We start from the raw sequence: 5,104 nt of genomic DNA, 5'->3' as shown, positions 1-5,104 counted from the left end.
ATGGAATGTCCTCCTGAATGAGATGGTTTTTATAGCTGTTAAGTGATCAGACAGAGAAGTGAAAGTTTTATGTCGTGAACTTTTAATTTTCTAAATGACGGCAAAAAGACTTGAGAGAGTAATAAAGCTCTTCCATACTTACTGCCTTCATGCCTTGACCTTTATTTTTATGCCTTCCTTAATGCCAGGGCCTCTCAGTGTCTTTTAAATGATTACATATTGTGATTATAGTTTGCTGTTGCATGTGCAGCTGTTCACTAATGTGCTCAACCGTTAGTAGAAACTGAACAGAATTATGTGGCTTATCATCTTTATTTGATTTTTTGTTCATAAATCAAGTCAACTTGATGTTAAAAGTCTGAACTCACCTCTTAAACCTTTTCATAAAGTTTCAGTTTTTTTGTTTTTCTTCCTCCTTGTTGCCAGACTAAAGTAAGAGCCGCTTTACAGGCGTTTTTATTTGTTTGCATTTGATTTGCGGCCGCCCTCGCCGCTGATCCTCGGCTCCTCTGGGAGTTCGTTGAAGGACAGAATCTCTCTTCCCCCGGCAGGCGAAATGAATTCATTTAACAGGCCAGAAGCCTTTAAACAATGCTGCTCTCCCCCGTGTCTCTGCTGAAGAGGCTGCTCTGTGCAGCTGCTGCATCTCAATTCAGATTTCACACCTTTTCATTGCTCCTCCAACGCTCAGATCCACAGTTAGTGCCTCCAAAAGCCTGTGGAGAAAAGGGATTTAGCTTTGCTTCAAGTAGAATAATCTTCTGTTTTCACCAATTGTGTGAAACCAAGAGGTTAATAAGGATAAAAAGGAGTAAACAAAGCATCTTTTATATTAAAAATACTGGCACAGGGCAGTTTGCTTTAATTTATGATAATTAGTCTCAAAAGGTCCAACAGTCTGAAAAGTTTTGCATTTATTGTCAAAATGGGGAGCAGATGAAGTCCCAGATGGACGGTTATTGTCAGGAGTCGATGCAATGAAAAAAAATTATGATAATATATGACATCGACTGAGGCCGACTGGAAACCAGTTAAACCAGTTAAACCAGGAACAATTAGATCACCACAAACCATGTGAGGCTAATTAAATAGAAAATATTCATGCAAACTGACTAAGAATGGTTAATTATATATATATATATATTGTTTTCTTCACAGTACAGATGAACATGGACTGAATCCAAAGAACTTCTTAGTTCCTGCAGTTTTCAGCTGGACTGGTTTAACCTAACAAATTATTCCTCTAGTCACTGAAAGCAGCGACACTAAAAGCTGAAACTGTGAGCAATAACATGAGTTTAGTTGTGAAATGTTCTGAAGAAAATCCAACTTAAAGTTTACCTTTGTACAAACTGTTTTCTGCAGTTTTCTGACCTCAGCTCTAAAGGTTTGGTTGTGTTTTTTTCCCCTCTGTTGCCGTTTTTCCCTTTCATCCTGAACATTTCTGTTTATGTTCCATTTTAAACAACATTATTCAAACAAAACCCAGAAGTTTTGTTTCATGCGACTAATCCTGAGTGCCGATCCGTGCTCGACTCCTGCCTGATGAGATCAGGGTGATAAATCCTCCACTGCGCCGCTAAGTAGCGGCTCAGCTGCTGCTTCCTGTTCCAACAGGAGCAGATCTGGATGGTTGAACTAAAGAAAACCTTTTCTTCAGTCAGAGTATGAACAGCCTCCTCCAATCCTGTTTTAATCTAAAGAGGGGAGAACAGAAATCACTCAGGCGTCCCTGAGCTGATTGGTTTCCTCACCTGATGCTCGTTGACAGAAAATGAACAGCTCTGCAGAAATCCTTCTCAGGCCTCGTTGTGAGCATGCTTGATGTGAAACCTTCAGTGTGGAACATTTTAAAGCTCAAACAACGCAGCAGGTTTGCAAACATTTTGTTTGGTAGTTAAATGTGGATTTCTGCAGCTCCAGCTTTGTGACCCTCCAGGTTCTGCTTTTCATCTGGACTGAATGTCAGAGAGTAAAATGTTCCTCTACCTTGTTGACACTTTATCAATTGCTGCTAATAATCTTCATGGCTTCTTTTATAACGTCGGTTAGCTGGAGGCACTTCATGTTTATTTATTCAGTCATTCATACTCATGGCCGTCCAAAGCACTTTACAAGACATCGGAGGGAAGGCATTAAAATAAAAAGTGGCCTATGTCCTAATATTTATGCAGTATAATTAAATTTGGTACAGAAGGACCTTGGCAGACGTCCTGAATCCTGTCTGCTGGAGCCAAACTGCTTTGGCTGGAGGTAGCATGATGCTGCGGGCCGCAATCCTACCTGGAAACCAGGTTTCTTTAAAAATTGAGGCATTTTAGTTTGAGTCAGGAAGAGGTCAGAGAGAGGAAGAGGAAAACATGGAGGTCATTTTAATGCAGTACAACACAGTCATTCAGCTCTGCTGCTTTCTTGACTCTGGTGACAAACATCATAAAGTTTTACGGATTTTAACTGATGCAAAAATGTGGAAGAGATGAAAATACAGATTTTTATTGCTGCTGACAGTGAAAATGATAAATTTATGAGCTCAAACAAACCCCTACAGGGTCCAACCTGTGAATTGTTCATTTTTCCGATCATTACACCAGGAATTCATCGTGAGGCATTAGAGTAGCAGGTCTGATGCTTTAAATGGATCTGATTTACTGTCCGGCTACAGAAACTCCTCCTCTACTCTCAATAACCTCGCTGACATTTTAACCGCCATGTTAATGAGAGCAACCTGACAGAAAAGCAGCCTGGTCTCATGTGAGTCTGTAAAAGCAGAACGTAGATCAAACTGCAGCGTCAGCCACTGCAGGTGATCTAAACCAGACAAACATTTTATCGTTCATGAGTGACGACAGGCAGTTAAACCAAACAGCAGGAGGAGCAGCATGCTGCAGCTCAAAGGATGAAATATGCAGTGCTGCTGCAAAGTGCCGCACTTGTACAACATTTGTTCAAATAAGGAGAGTTTGAATAATGCAAAGACAAAGACGAGCTGCAGAGAGGAGGAGACAAACAGAAGCAGCTGGGAGTTTATCACGTTTCACACCTCAGAGAAAAACACAAGGATTCATGACCTTCTGATGGGGGATCCTTCAGAAAATAAAGAAGGAAGACAATAAACATCACAACCAGCAGGACCTTTTTAATTAAGAGAAGAGTCTATTTGAAAAGGACGTATAAAAACATCCCACTGTGCTTCTGAAGCACGACGAGACAAAAGACAGGAAGAAAGAAGGTTTTAAAGAAGTCCTGCTCTGTGTTTATACTTATACAAATACATGCATTAATATAACTCACACAACATGTAAATGACAATACATACAGAAAACAGGTTTGATGAAGTTTGTAATGAATTTATTATGCATGTATGTTCTGGCACTTTCAGGAACATGGAAGTTATTTTCAGTTTAGTGGATCCAGGAAACGGATGAGGAGAGATTCTGGAGGAGTGAAGTATCGGATCTACAGAGATCCAGAAACGTAACATGTAGAACAAGAATCTGTTCAGTTCTATCAAGGGTCTGAATACTAAACCACAAATTTTAGAGATTAATCTTTGAACTTGCTGGAGATTAATCTGTAAGTTCTGGGAAAATAGCCTCGACGTTTTATGAAATAATTGGACAGTTTTTGCAGTTATTGGAAAGTTTTTAGAAAAGTCTGTGAGTTTTGGGACAGTAAATGTCACATTTAGTTTTTGTAAAAGTTGTGGATTTTCAATGGCATGAAGTAAATGTACCAAAGAAAACATCTGATTAATTTGCACCATTTATGAACTGCTGATTCATTCACCAAGCAGCTGTTTTCAGTCAAAGAAAGAAACAGATGGGAGAAAGCTGCTCTGTGAAGAAGAGAAGTTAAAGGCCTGAGACCAGCAGAAATAAATCCTGCTTCTGTCTGTGACATAATCTGTTTATCAGTTTTTGGTAACACGCTGATCCACAGCACAAACAAATGGACCTGATGTGCAGCGTTTATGAAATGCTCTTCTTGCAGGACTGATAAATATTCAGCTGTAAGAGGGAAGACTTTCCAGAATCTATTTTCATAATTTGACACCCAGAAATGGAAACGCTGAATGATTCATTAGGGACACACAGTCACCAAGAACATTTCCAGAAAACGTTTGACACTTTGACTCATGCTTCTGCCCGAAACCTGAAGCTCCTCCATCAACGTCCTGGACCCGTTTCCTTCACCTTGTAGCAGCAGCGGGCCCAGGGCCCGGCTTGATCCATCATTACCATAAATTAATTTGAACATTTTGGGAGGCTTTCTCTCCAGGCCACTGGCCTGGTGCGTACAACGCAGAGCTCAGGAGTTTTTATCTCAGACCAACAGACACAGAGCAGGCAGAAACTGGGCTAAATAAAGCAGGAGGCCTTTTAATGTATGCACAGGGAAAATTAGAGGATAAACTGATGCTGAAAATGAACACGAAAGCACTTTAGAGGTTACGTAAGTCCTGATATGTGAGGCGTTTGGATGTTATTCCCTGAGAATTAATTGTCTTTGTAAAATTGGTACAAATGTTAGTGTAAATCCCCTCTGACCTATTTACAGCAGAGACGCTTTAGCTTTAACTCCAGCTGACAGGCAAGGAAGTTGACTCCAACTTCTGTTTTAATGGAAGTAAACATGTTGAATAAATTACTACAGAACACAACACTGATCTGCAACTAAACAGTAAGTAGTAGCTACATTTACTTCTTATGTTTTCTCCTTTTCTTTAACTTCTTCTTAACTCTTTTGCTTCACTTCTCTTGTTAAAATTAGCTCCTCATTTCCTCTGTGACACTCTTGGATTTCTCTGCACTATCAAAACATTGCAACACAAATCGGACTCACCACAATGATCAGCTCCTCTCAGCCTTGGCCCCTGGACCGAACAGTATTTATGTTTTCCAGGGTCTAAAAATCTCCAGGATCAAGACTCTTCCAATGTTCGTGTTCATTGTTCATTCACCAATCGACTTCAATGTAGGCATCTTTAAAATCGAGGCTCCTTAGGTTAAATTCCAGCTTGGTGGTTCTATGGTGTAATGGTTAGCACTCTGGACTCTGAATCCAGCAATCTGAGTTCAAGTCTCAGTAGAACCTTTTGTCTCTG

At 40.1% G+C, this 5,104-nt stretch overlaps 1 long non-coding RNA gene and 1 other non-coding gene across 2 annotated transcripts; one reads left to right on the top strand and one right to left on the bottom strand.

Moving 5' to 3' along the window:
* Positions 1–298: 298 nt before the first annotated feature.
* LOC103146781 (uncharacterized) lies at positions 299–1,681 on the bottom strand. Its single transcript, XR_001663733.1, has 2 exons — positions 1,342–1,681; positions 299–716 (listed from the first exon to the last, which is right to left on the bottom strand). It is a non-coding gene; the product is annotated as an uncharacterized LOC103146781 (long non-coding RNA).
* Positions 1,682–5,022: 3,341 nt separating this feature from the next.
* trnaq-cug (transfer RNA glutamine (anticodon CUG)) lies at positions 5,023–5,094 on the top strand. The gene has a single exon. It is a non-coding gene; the product is annotated as a tRNA-Gln (tRNA).
* Positions 5,095–5,104: the final 10 nt, after the last annotated feature.

This window comes from Poecilia formosa, unplaced genomic scaffold (genome assembly GCF_000485575.1).
Source record: "Poecilia formosa unplaced genomic scaffold, Poecilia_formosa-5.1.2 Scaffold168, whole genome shotgun sequence".
NCBI classification, from domain to species: domain Eukaryota; kingdom Metazoa; phylum Chordata; class Actinopteri; order Cyprinodontiformes; family Poeciliidae; genus Poecilia; species Poecilia formosa.
This window is presented reverse-complemented; position numbering and strand designations above follow the sequence as displayed.